General features: G+C 55.1%; 1 protein-coding gene across 3 annotated transcripts in view; it reads left to right on the top strand.

Annotated features, from left to right (window-relative positions):
- CDKL5 (cyclin dependent kinase like 5) overlaps positions 1–12,564 on the top strand; it is a 130,384-nt gene that overhangs the window by 380 nt on the left and 117,440 nt on the right. The window lies entirely within an intron of this gene.

The following is a 12,564-nucleotide window of genomic DNA, read 5'->3' as shown; positions in this document are numbered from 1 at the left end:
CGGCGGCGGGCGGCGCCGCGCCCCGATGCCCAGGTGTCCCCGGCCTGCCGGCGGCCGAAGGGGCGAGGTTGCGGTACCCGGCCGGGAGCGTGTCCGCTCGCCGCCCCTCGCGGGAGGGGGCAGCGCCCGCGGGCGCGGCCCTTCCTCGGTCCGGCGGATCGGGGTTTCGCCGAGATGCCCGGGAGGCGAGGGGGCGGCCGCCTGTGGGGTTCCGCCTGTGCCCCTTGTCTTCCTCGCCGTCCTCTCCTTCCCTGACACCCCCTCCCGCCTGGCTGGAGGGGCTCCGTGGCCGCTCCTGGGGCGGACACTGCTGGCAGCGCTGTGGCTCGGGGAAGGGCGTGCTGCCCGGGGGGCGCCGGTGCGGTGCGTTTGTGGGGCGTGACTCTGGCTTTTCCTTCAGGCGTATTGATTTGGTTTGGTGTCAGTGGCACTGCCGCTGGTGTGTTGGGCTGTGCCCGTCGTGACAAAACCCACTAGTTGTTAAGCCGGTAGGGAGGTGGCGATGGAGGAGCGTCAGAGGGGACAACACCCAGGAGCGAGGGCTGTTCCCCGGTTCGAGCCGCTAGCCAGAAGGGAGATGTCGGGATTCCTCTGGCTCGGCTCTGCCTTGCTTCTGCTCTCGGCTTTCGTCGTCCACGCTGGCCGGCGAGCAGGCAGAACTCGGTTGCTACCCTCGGACTTGAGCGTACGAAAGGGGAAAGGGTGCGGGTGGTTTTGCTCCCAGAGGGATTTCGTGTGTTTGCAGCAATGGCTTTTGGAGCAGCAAGAAGCTCTGTGGCCGTTCCTTTCGCGTTGGTGTGTGTGTGTGTGTGAGGGCTCTGCGCGCTGTTGCTGTTCAGCCACTCCAGGCTTGCTGTCGGAGATCCGCCTGCTGCCTGCATCGTGCGCTGCCTACCATTGCTGCGGCAGGTAGCTGCCTGAAACTGCCGTGCTGAAATGAGCCATGATCCCGCACATGCCTCTGCCCTCTGCCTATTGCCTGCCTTCCGCTCGGTGAACTTGTTAAGGTGGTAGTGCACCAGTTACACAGCCGCGTCTGGAGGAGCTCTTGTTGGTTGCAAGAATGTGTTTATTTGGCAAAGCTAAAGAGGAAGGGCCAGGAAAAGCCCCTGGTGTGGTGATAAATGCAGATCATGCATGGCCTTTGGGTTCTGCAGTGTGCACAGGCTCACAGCATGTCAGGGGTTGGAAAGGACCCAAAGAGATCATCCAGTCCAACCCCCCTGCCAGAGCACGACCATAGTCTAGCTCAGGGCACACAGGAACACATCCAGACAGGCCCTGAAAGGCTCCGGGGGAGACTCCACAACCTCTCTGGGCAGCCTGTGCCAGTGCTCTGGGACCCTTCCAGTCAAGAAGTTCCCCCTTGTGCTGAGCTGGAACCTCCTGTGCTGCAGCTTCATCCACTGCTGCTTGTTCTATCCCAGGGAGCAGTGAGCAGAGCCTGTCCCCCCCTCCTGACCCCCAGCCCTCAGAGATTGATAAATATTTATTAAATCCCCTCTCAGTCCTCTCCACTCCAGACTAAGCAGCCCCAGGGCCCTCAGCCTCTCCTCACCAGGCAGTGCTCCAGTGCCCTCATCATCCTTGTAGCCTTCCCTTGGACCGGCAGATCCCTGTCCTGCTTCACCTGAGGAGCCCAAAACTGAGCCCTTGTTCAGGTGCTGCAGGAAAGAAGTTGTAAACCATCCTGTTTGTTTCCTTTGTTGCCTCTTGAGATGCTGAGTAGCAGCAGCTTCCAGGAAGAGTAACCAGGTTGTGCACCGCCAGTCAGTAGTGCTCAGGGTAAGGCTGTCAACTCGTAACGTTTCAGGCAGTCTGTTCTGTTGGTCTAGAACCAGGTCACCTTCAGGCTTTTTCTCTAGAATCATAGAATCAGTCAGGGTTGGAAGGGACCACAAGGATCACGGAATCAACCAGGTTGGAAGAAGCTTTCAAGCTCATCCAGTCCAACCTAGCACCCAGCCCTGTCCAATCGACCAGACCATGGCACTAAGTTGCTTGAACATCTCCAGGGACCTGTTCCAACTCCTCTGCCATGGGCAGGGACACCTCACACTAGATCAGGCTGCCTACAGCCTCATCCAGCCTGGCCTTAAACACCTCTGGGAATGAGGCTTCCACCACCTCCCTGGGCAACTCCTTCCAGGCTCTCACCACTGTCATGCTGAACAACTTCCTAACATCCAGTCTGAATCTATCCATTTCTAGCTTGGTTCCATTCCCCCCCATCCTATCCCTACCTGACAGCCTAAAAAGTCCCTCCCCAGCTTTCTTGGAGCCCCCTTAAGATACTGAAAGGCTACAATGAGGTCACCTCAGAGCCTTCCCTTCTCCAGCCTGCACAGCCCCAACTCAGCCTGTCCTCATAGCAGCCTGGGTGTGCATTTGCTGACTTCACAGCCAAGAGAATCGGCAGCTGTAAAAGGTCCCCAAACAAAAGGCAAGCTGGCTGTGAAATACACCTGCCAAAGTGCCACTGGAAAGGGTGCCCTGGATTACAGAGCTACTGCCTTTTGCTGGTGTGCAGGATTAAATACTGCTTCTGGTTCTGGCTGTGGCTGCTTTAAGCTTTCTCCTTTGCTCGTTTGGAGATAGGCAAGGAAAAGAAATCTCCCTGTTTTTGTACTTCTGCTGTGGTGTTCTGCAAGGAGAGATGTAAAGAAGCCTCTGCACTGAATAACTCCAAGGAGCATGGCCCTTGCTTGTCACTAATTAGTCTAAACCCACAGCATTTAGAGATTTCAATCAAAAATGTTTGTTGCTCTGCTTTAGCCCCTGAGATTTTCCTGGCCTATGGGAACATTGGGTAATAAAATGGCAGTGGGTGAAGGTTTATAGGAATCAGACAATAGAATCATAGATTCAGGCAGGTTGGAAGAGAGCTCCAAGCTCATCCAGTCCAACCTAGCACCCAGGTGATAACCCAGCTGGGTGATAACCCAGCCCTATCAAATCAACCAGACCATGGCACTCAGTGCCCCAGCCAGGCTTGGCTGCAACACCTCCAGCCACAGCCACTCCACCACCTCCCTGGGCAGCCCATTCCAGTGCCAATCACTCTCTCTGACAACAACTTGAGCCTCTGTCCCCTTCTTCTGCTGCTGGCTGCCTGGCAGCAGAGCCCAACCCCACCTGGCTACAGCCTCCCTGCAGGCAGCTGCAGGCAGCAATGAGCTCTGCCCTGAGCCTCCTCTGCTGCAGGCTGCACCCCCCCAGCTCCCTCAGCCTCTCCTCACAGGGCTGTGCTCCAGGCCCCTCCCCAGCCTTGCTGCCCTGCTCCAAACACCTTCCAGCACCTCAGCAGCTCTCTGCAATGCAGGAGCCCAGAGCTGGACACAGCACTCCAGGGGTGGCCTGAGCAGTGCTGAGCACAGGAGTGGGCACAAGAACCTCCCTCATCCTACTAGCCACACTGCTCCTGAGCCAGCCCAGGATGCCACTGGCTCTGCTGCCCACCTGGGCACACTGCTGCCTCCTCTGCAGCTGCTCTCTGCCAGCACCCCCAGCTCCCTCTCTGCCCTTTTTTTTTTTTTGTGTGTGTGTAATGGTTTAGTTTTTAACTTTATGGAAGCTGAAGCTGGGAATTTGTTTGGATTCCTTTTGTCTGACTTGAAAATGAGTTGTAACAAACCTGTCAAGTGTCGTCGCTGATCTACTCTAGGCAGCTCCTCTGAACTTGCAGTGTTGAAACAAGGCAGCTGCAGGTCCATTTTGATGCTCTCATAGATCCTGTTGATTTAGTTTATTGATGATGGGGGAAAAAATACACCTTGAGGTTCAAATCCTGCTTCCTGCAGCTCTTCAATCACTTTGGGTGATTCTGTGCTCCACAGCCTCCCTGGAGGTGTTCAGAGCCAGGCTGGATGAAGCCTTGAGCACCCTGGGCTGGTGGAAAGTGCCCCTGCCCATGGCAGGGGATGGAACTGGATGATCTTTATGGTCTTTTCCAGGCCAAACCATTCTATGGATCTATGAATTATCTGCTCCAACCTCCTCACCATGCCCAGGGACACTTCTCAGCTTGACTTGGCTGCTCAGGGCATCACCCCACCTGGCCTGCAACACTTCCAGCAAGGAGGCAGCCACAGCCTCCCTGGGCAGCCTGGGCCAGGCTCTCAGCACCCTCACACTCAACAGCTTCTCCCTCAGCTCCACTCTCCCCCTGCTCTTCCTCAGCTCCAAACCATTGCCCTTGGCCTGCCTGCAGCCCCCCTCAGCACAAGTCCCTCTGCAGCCTTCCTGCAGGCTGCCTTCAGCTCTTGGCAGCAGCTCTGAGCTGCCCCTGGAGCCTTCTGCTCTGCAGGCTGCACCCCCCCAGCTCCCTCAGCCTGTGCTCACAGCAGAGCTGCTCCAGCCCTGGCAGCATCTTTGTGGCCTCCTCTGGCCTCTCTCCTGCACCTCAGTGTCCTTATGATGGAATAATGTCTGCAAGGAAGTTAGTAGGTCCCCAGCATTGGACAGGTAAAGATTCAGCTGTCCAGGCTGCTGAGCCATCTTGTGTAGCCCATGCTTTTGCCACCAAGTCAGGCTGGAGCAGCTGGTCCTTGAGGTCCTTTCCCACCTGGCATTCTCTGAGCTCTGGTGCCAGCAGAGCTTGACGGCAGCAGTGGTTATTTCTGTTGGCACACAGGGCAGGAGTATGTGAGTGGGAGGAGAGCGAAGGGCTGCAAGTACAAGGTAGAATAAGAGAATAATTTCTGTCTGCAGAAAACACCCTCTCTATATATACACCCAAAAGGCAGCTCCATGCTGCTGTAAAAATAGCTATTTATAATGCTGCCTATATATGGATGCTCTTGAAAGCTGTTCACATGTAAGCCTTAGCTTTCTCTCTCCCCAACATGTTAGTGCTCAGGGAGAAGGGTGGAAGGGGGAAAACAACCAACAGTTTTCCAGCTCTGGGCTCCTCCATTGCAGGGAGATGTTGAGGTGCTGGAAGGTGTTTGGAGAAGGATGACAAAGGTGGTGAGGGGTCTGGATCACAAACCCTGTGAGGGAGCTAGGGGGGGTGCAGCCTGCAGCAGAGGAGGCTCAGGGCAGAGCTCATTGCTGCCTGCAGGGAGGCTGTAGCCAGGTGGGGTTGGGCTCTGCTGCCAGGCAGCCAGCAGCAGAAGAAGGGGACAGAGGCTCAAGCTGTGCCAGGGCAGGTCTAGGCTGGATGTTGTGAGGAAGTTGTTGTCAGAGAGAGTGATTGGCACTGGAATGGGCTGCCCAGGGAGGTGGTGGAGTGGCCGTGGCTGGAGGTGTTGCAGCCAAGCCTGGCTGGGGCACTGAGTGCCATGGTCTGGTTGGTTGGGCAGGGCTGGGTGCTAGGTTGGGCTGGTGGAGCTTGGAGCTCTCTGCCAACCTGCCTGATTCCATGATTCTAAGATGGTTAAAGGTTTTTTTTAGGACTACTGATGAGCTAAACCTAGCAGCTGTAGGTTTTTATCTTGATTCTTTTACATCAGGCTATCAAGGCATGAGAACAGTCACTGACTCTCACTTTCAGCAGGAGAGTGGTGAGAGGCTGGCAGGGGTTGCCCAGGGAGGTGGTTGAGGCCCCATGGCTGGAGGTGTTTGAGGCCAGGCTGGCTGAGGCTGTGTGCAGCCTGCTCTAGGGTAGGGTGTCCCTGGGCATGGCAGGGGGGTTGGCACTGGCTGCTCCTTGTGCTCCCTTCCCACCCTGACTGATTCCATGACTCTGTGATTCTAAGCACTGGCAGCTAATGATTAATAGAGCTCGAGTCTTTGTTCTGAGTTCTGTGTTCTAAATGCTTATACTTTAGTATCAAGATGGAGATCTGTCTGTGAGTGGTGATGCCATCTCCTGGCATCAGAAGCAGCATTGATCCATGTCTTAACATAAATTAAAAGCAGCACTGAGAGAGTGCCTGCCGAGGCTGAGGAAATCACCGCTACAGCATCAGCCCTTCTGCTGTGCCTGTGCACAGTCATGAGGCTGAACATGGGGGGAAAATGCTCAACCTCTGAATGTTCACAGCACTCCTGTGCAGCTCTTAAAATAACAAGGGAGTTTAGCTAAAAGCACAGAATTGGCAGGGATTTAAGTGACCTCAGGGATCATCCAGTTCCAACCCCCCTGCCACGGACAGGGATGCTCCATGCTAGGTCAGGTTGCTCAGGGCCACGTCCATCCTGGCCTTAAGCACCTCCAGGTGTGGGACTTCCAGCAGAGCCACATCCAGCCTGGCTTTGAAAACCTCCAGGGATGAGGCTTCCACCACCTCCCTGGGCAACCTGTGCCAGTGTCTCGGCACCATCATGCTGAACAACTTCTTCCTAACATCCAATCTAAATTTCCCCTCCTCTAGCTTGGATTCTTCTCTCCTAATTGTGTTACTACCTGGCAGGATAGAAAGTCCTTCCCCAGCTTTCTTGTAGCCCACTTTAGATACTGGAAGGCCACAAGAAGGTCTCCTCAGAGCCTTCTCCAGGCTGAGCAGCCCCAACTCTCTCAGCCTGTGCTCACAGGAGAGGAGCTGCAGCCTTCTGAGCATCCTCATGGCCCTGCTCTGTTCATGTTCCAGCACCTCCAGACCTTTCCCATCACAGAGGCTCCAGAACTGCACACAGTGCTCCAAGTGGGGTCTTACAAGAGCAGTGTAGAGGAGGAGAATCCCCTCCCTGGACCTGCTGGTCACACTTCTCTTGCTGCAGCCCAGGCTTTGGTTGCTCTCTGGGCTACAAGTGCAGACTGATGGCTCACATTGATCTTCTCATCCATCAGCACCCCTGAGTCCTTCCCTTCAGGGCTGCTTTGACTGCTCAGCCTATATTAGTGCCTGGTGCCCTGTGAAATAGAGAATTTGGTCAGGAATAAACTGGGCCCCTCAGAGGAGCTCAATGCTTTATGTCTTTGAGACACTGGCGCAGATTGGGGGTGGTAAGACTCTGGCACAGGTTGCCCAAGATCACATTGGGTGATTCTGTGCTTCACAACCTCCCTGGAGGTGTTCAAAGCCAGGCTGGATGAAGCCTTGAGCACCCTGGGCTGCTTGGAGGTGTCTCTGCCCATGGCAGGGGGTTGAAACTGGATGATCTTTATGGTCTTTTCCAAACCAAATCGATCTATGAATTATCTACTCCAACCTCACCATGCCCAGGGACACCTCTCAGCTTGACTTGGCTGCTCAGGGCATCACCCCACCTGGAATTCAATAACCCCAGCCACAGCCTCCCTGGGCAGCCTGGGCCAGGCTCTCAGCACCCTCACACTCAACAGCTTCTTGCTCAGCTCCACTCTCCCCCTGCTCTGCCTCACCTCCAAACCATTGCCCTTGGCCTGCCTGCAGACTCCCTCAGCACAAGTCCCTCTGCAGCCTTCCTGCAGGCTGCCTTCAGCTCTTGGCAGCAGCTCTGAGCTGCCCCTGGAGCCTTCTCCTCTGCAGGCTGCACCCCCCCAGCTCCCTCAGCCTGTGCTCACAGCAGAGCTGCTCCAGCCCTGGCAGCATCCTTGTTATCCTCCTCTGGCCTCTCTCCAGCAGCTCTGTGTCTTCCTTCTGTTGGGGACAGCAGCTCTGAGGGCAGGAGTGGAGGTGAGGTCTGAGCAGGGCAAAGTGAAAAATATATCACTGCTTTAAGAAGAGGGAATAAACATTTACAGTAAATATTAATATATAGTAGTTATTACATGATGCCTTATAGTTGATCTCTGGTGAGTTTCTGTAGTTCTCTGTCTGTGATAGTGTTTAGATCTCCAGAAGCTTTTCATTCCACCTTCAGAGCAATCAGGTTGACTTTTCTACCATGCCTCCAGGAGGGATGCTGTCATGGTCCAGTTTGCCTTCAAACTTGCACTCCAAATCTAAGATGATTCAACTTCCCAGTGTTGGAAATGCTCATTGTGGTGTTTGGTTTTTTTTTTTTTTGCAAATGGATCTTTTAGCTGATTCCTTTAGCAGAGCTGCATCCAGCTCTGGAGCCCCTGGGACAAGGGGGATGTGGAGATGCTGGAGAGTGTCCAGAGCAGGGCTGCAGCCTGCTGAGGCTCCTGAGCCTGAACAACCAACTCATAGAATGGTTTAGATTGGAAGGGACCTCAAAGCTCAGCCAGGTCCATAGGCAGGGACACCTCCCACTAGGGACCCTCATCCAACCTGGTCCTGAGCACCTCCAGGGAGGTCGTGGAGCACAGAATCACCCAATGTGGTCCCCTTTTCTCAGCAGCTACAGCCAGCTCTGCTCCTCTTTCCCATCTCCAAGCTCACTAAACACACCTCCTCTCCACTCTCAGCCCAGCAGCTCTGGAAAGGAGCCTTCTCCTCTGAGACACATCATCATCTGCTCTCACCTATGTCTCTCCTTCATCCTGAACAGCATCAAAGCTGGGAGGTGTCCAGGGCAGGGCCAGAAGGATGCTGAGAGGCTGCAGCAGCTCTGCTGTGAGCACAGCCTGAAAGAGTTGGGGCTGTGCAGGCTGGAGCAGAGGAGGCTCCCAGGTGACCTCCTTGTGGCCTTCCAGCATCTGAAGGGGGCTCCAAAAAAGCTGGGGAGGGACTTTTGAGGGTGTGAGGGAGTGTCAGGAGTGGGGGGAATGGAGCAGAGATGGAGGTGGGGAGTGTGAGGCTGGAGGTGAGGAGGAAGTTGTTGAGCAGGAGAGTGGTGAGAGGCTGGCAGGGGTTGCCCAGGGAGGTGATTGAGGCCCCATGGCTGGAGGTGTTTGAGGCCAGGCTGGCTGAGGCTGTGTGCAGCCTGCTCTAGGGTAGGGTGTCCCTGGGCATGGCAGGGGGTTGGCACTGGCTGCTCCTTGTGCTCCCTTCCAACCCTGCCTGATTCTATGATTTATTTTTCACTATAGGATGACTGACTTTGAAAAAGTAGAGCATTTAGCTGTGGGTTCCTGGCCATGTGTGAAATAAAGAAATACACTCCCTAAAGCAAATTCTGCCTTCCTTCTCTGAAAAACAAAACCAACCCAAGCCAAGGTGTCAGTCAGGTCCTCCCTGAGTCCTCACTGTGCCCCCCACAAAGCTCCATTCTCTTGGTGAATTGTGTCACTGTTAACCTTTTCTTGCAGAGGACTACAGCTGATGCTAGGAACAGAGCTTCATTCAGCTGGAGGCAGGCTGCAAGGGTCGATAGAATCGAATGAATGGTGCCACATCCAGCTGGCAGCTGGCACCAGTGCTGTGCCCCAGGGATCAGTGCTGGGCACAGTCCTGTTCAGTGTCTTTATTGATCATCTGCAGCAGGGCATTGAGTCCAGCAGCAGTGAGTTTGCAGATGGCACCCAGCTAGGAGTGGCTGTGGAGACGTTGGAGGTAGCAGAGCCCTGCAGAGGGACCTGGCCAGGCTGCATGGGTGGGCAGAGGCCATGGGATGAGACTGAGCAAGGCCAAGGGCAGGGTTCTGCACTTTGGCCACAACAACCCCAAGCAGCACTGCAGGCTGGGGCCAGAGTGGCTGAGAGCAGGCAGGCAGAGAGGGAGCTGGGGGTGGTGGGAGAGAGGAGCTGCAGAGGAGGCAGCAGTGCCCAGGTGGGCAGCAGAGCCAATGGCATCCTGGGCTGGCTCAGGAGCAGTGTGGGCAGCAGGACAAGGGAGGTTCTTGTGCCCACCCCTGTGCTCAGCACTGCTCAGGCCACCCCTGGAGTGCTGTGTCCAGCTCTGGGCTCCTCCATTGCAGAGAGCTGTTGAGGTGCTGGAAGGTGTTTGGAGCAGGGCAGCAAGGCTGGGGAGGGGCCTGGAGCACAGCCCTGTGAGGAGAGGCTGAGGGAGCTGGGGGGGTGCAGCCTGCAGCAGAGGAGGCTCAGGGCAGAGCTCATTGCTGCCTGCAGCTGCCTGCAGGGAGGCTGTAGCCAGGTGGGGTTGGGCTCTGCTGCCAGGCAGCCAGCAGCAGCAGAAGCAGGGGACAGAGGCTGAAGCTGTGCCAGGGCAGGTCTGGGCTGGATGTTGTGAGGAAGTTGTTGGCAGAGAGAGTGATTGGCACTGGCATGGGCTGCCCAGGGAGGTGGTGGAGTGGCCGTGGCTGGAGGTGTTGCAGCCAAGCCTGGCTGGGGCACTGAGTGCCATGGTCTGGTTGGTTGGGCAGGGCTGGGTGCTAGGCTGGGCTGGGGGAGCTTGGAGCTCTCTGCCAGCCTGCTTGGTTCTGTGAAATATTTCTTGAGGCAGGAGGCTTTCCAAAGATATATATCAATGCTTGGGGCTTGGGTATGAAAAGAAACTTTCCTTCTGCCCTGCTCCTCCACGTTTTAAGGCTGTTAGGTGCCAGGCATTGTAGGGGCAGTGCCTGTGTAGTGGTTCAGAGAAATGGTTACCATGGTTTATCTGTAGGAGAGAGTTCTTAGTTAGCTTAATTTCTTACAACTGTGCTGTGGTTGCTGTCATCTTCCAGCTGACTGTGAAGCAGAGCAGAGCCCTTAGTTTCCAGACTCATAGGAGCTGTTGTGATCTTGAAACAGAGTTTGGTTTTAGTGACACTTTTTGTGAGGTTCTTGCTGAGTTGGTGATTATCTGGCATGGAACCACTCAGTCTTCTGGCATCTTTGACCAGATCCTTCCAGTATCTTATAGACTGGATTCCTAGAATGGTTCTGGTTGAACCAGAAATCTAATTCCAACCTCCCTGGTATTGGCAGGGACATCTCCCACCAGAGCAGCTTGCTTGAGGTCTCATACAACCTGAGTTTGGTGCCCACGAAGAGAGCAACTCCCCAGCTGTGAAGTCTCACTTAGCTGTGAAGGGAGTGAATGGCCACTTGGAGGTACATCATTGCTGGACAGTCTCATCCATTCCTGAGCCTGACAAGTCAGATCTTTGGCCTGTGTGTGATAAACTGGGTGACACTTTAACTTGGCACAGCCACCCAGTGTCATGGCCACTAAAGAACTGCCAGCTGATAAGCTTTATGCTAAGCTTTGTTCCAGCAAGTGAGACTTTGGACTTAAATATGTATCTTTAAAGTAGAGAAACCTTTGAGTGAAGAGTGCCATGGTCAGGTTGATGGGCTAGGGCTGGGTGCTAGCTTGGACTGGGTGATCTTGGAGGTCTCTTCCAACCTGGTTGATTCTGTTTTAAGAGCACAGTAAGTGTGTGTTTATAAGCTACCTGCTTGCTGCTACGTTTCCTAAGCTTAAGGATGTCATCTTTATGCTTTGTGTCATTCCCTTCCCCAAGCCTGCCTGTGTTCACCTCTGTGGGCACAGAATCACAGGATTGTTTGGGTTGGAAAAGCCCTTTGAGGCCATCCAGTCCAACCTAACCCCACCATGACCACTAAACCATGTCCCTGTGTGCCATGGCCAGGCATTTCTTGCACGCCTGCAGGGATGGGGACTGCACCCCCTCTCTGGGCAGCCAGTTTCAACCCCTGATTGCTCTTGCAGCAAAGACATTTTTCCTCCTCTCCAACCTAAAACTCCCTTGGCACAGTTTCAGGCAATTTCCTTCTGTCCTATCAGGTGACACTGGGGAGAAGAGACCAACCTCTTCCTCACCCCTACCTCCTTTCAGGGAGTTGTAGAGAGCAATGAGTTACCCCCCTGCCTCCTCTGCTCCACACTAAACACCCCCAGCTCCCTCAGCTGCTCCTCCCCAGCCCTGTGCTCCAGACCCTTCCCCAGCTTCTCTGCCTTCTCTGGAGCATACTGCTCCAACACCTCAGTATCCCTCTTGCAGTGAGAGGCCCAAAGCCAAGTGCCCAGTACAGCGGCATGATCCCTTCCCTGCTCCTGCTGGCCACACCGTTCCTGATGCAGGCTGGATGCTGGTGGCATCAGTGCTGCTCTGCTGTGCATGGGGCAGAAGGTCCAGCATGGCAGGCTCACGATGCTTGGGGTGTGCACTGCTCTTCTCTCCTCTCTCTCTCCATCTGGACAGCATTTCCACCTGGTAGTGAAGGGGAGACAGTTCTGCTGGAGATGCTGTAGTAGATCAGCTTAGGAAGCTTGCAGGGAATCAGAGAATCAGGCAGCAAGAGAGCTCCTAGCACCCAGCCCTGCCCAACCAACCAGACCATGGCACTAAGTGCCCCAGCCAGGCTTGGCTGCAACACCTCCAGCCACAGCCACTCCACCACCTCCCTGGGCAGCCCATTCCAGTGCCAATCACTCTCTCTGCCAGGAACTTCCTCCTCACATACAGCCTAGACCTGCCCTGGCACCGCTTCAGGCTGTGTCCCCTCCTTCTGGTGCTGGCTGCCCACACTGCTCCTGAGCCAGCCCAGGATGCCATTGGCTCTGCTGCCCACCTGGGCACACTGCTGCCTCCTCTGCAGCTCCTCTCTCCCACCACCCCCAGCTCCCCCTCTGCCTGCCTGCTCTCAGCCACTCTGGCCCCAGCCTGCAGTGCTGCTTGGGGTTGTTGTGGCCAAAGTGTAGAACCCTGCCCTTGGCCTTGTTCAGTCTCATCCCATGGCCTCTGCCCACCCATACAGCCTGGCAGGGATTTGGATGTTAGGCTCTGCTGGCTGGTGTGACAGATAGCACTGGACATGGTTAAGAGTATCTTGCACTCTGCAGTGGATCAAATTAATTGCAGGTTCATCAGAGCAGTTTTCCATGAACAAATGTAATGTACTTTGGTGGTTCTGAACCTTTCAAGAGATGTTTTGGGCTTGTC

Source organism: Pogoniulus pusillus, chromosome 12, assembly GCF_015220805.1.
Source record: "Pogoniulus pusillus isolate bPogPus1 chromosome 12, bPogPus1.pri, whole genome shotgun sequence".
Taxonomy (NCBI): domain Eukaryota; kingdom Metazoa; phylum Chordata; class Aves; order Piciformes; family Lybiidae; genus Pogoniulus; species Pogoniulus pusillus.
Note: the sequence above shows the minus strand (reverse complement) of the source record. Positions and strands in the feature narration are given on the sequence as shown.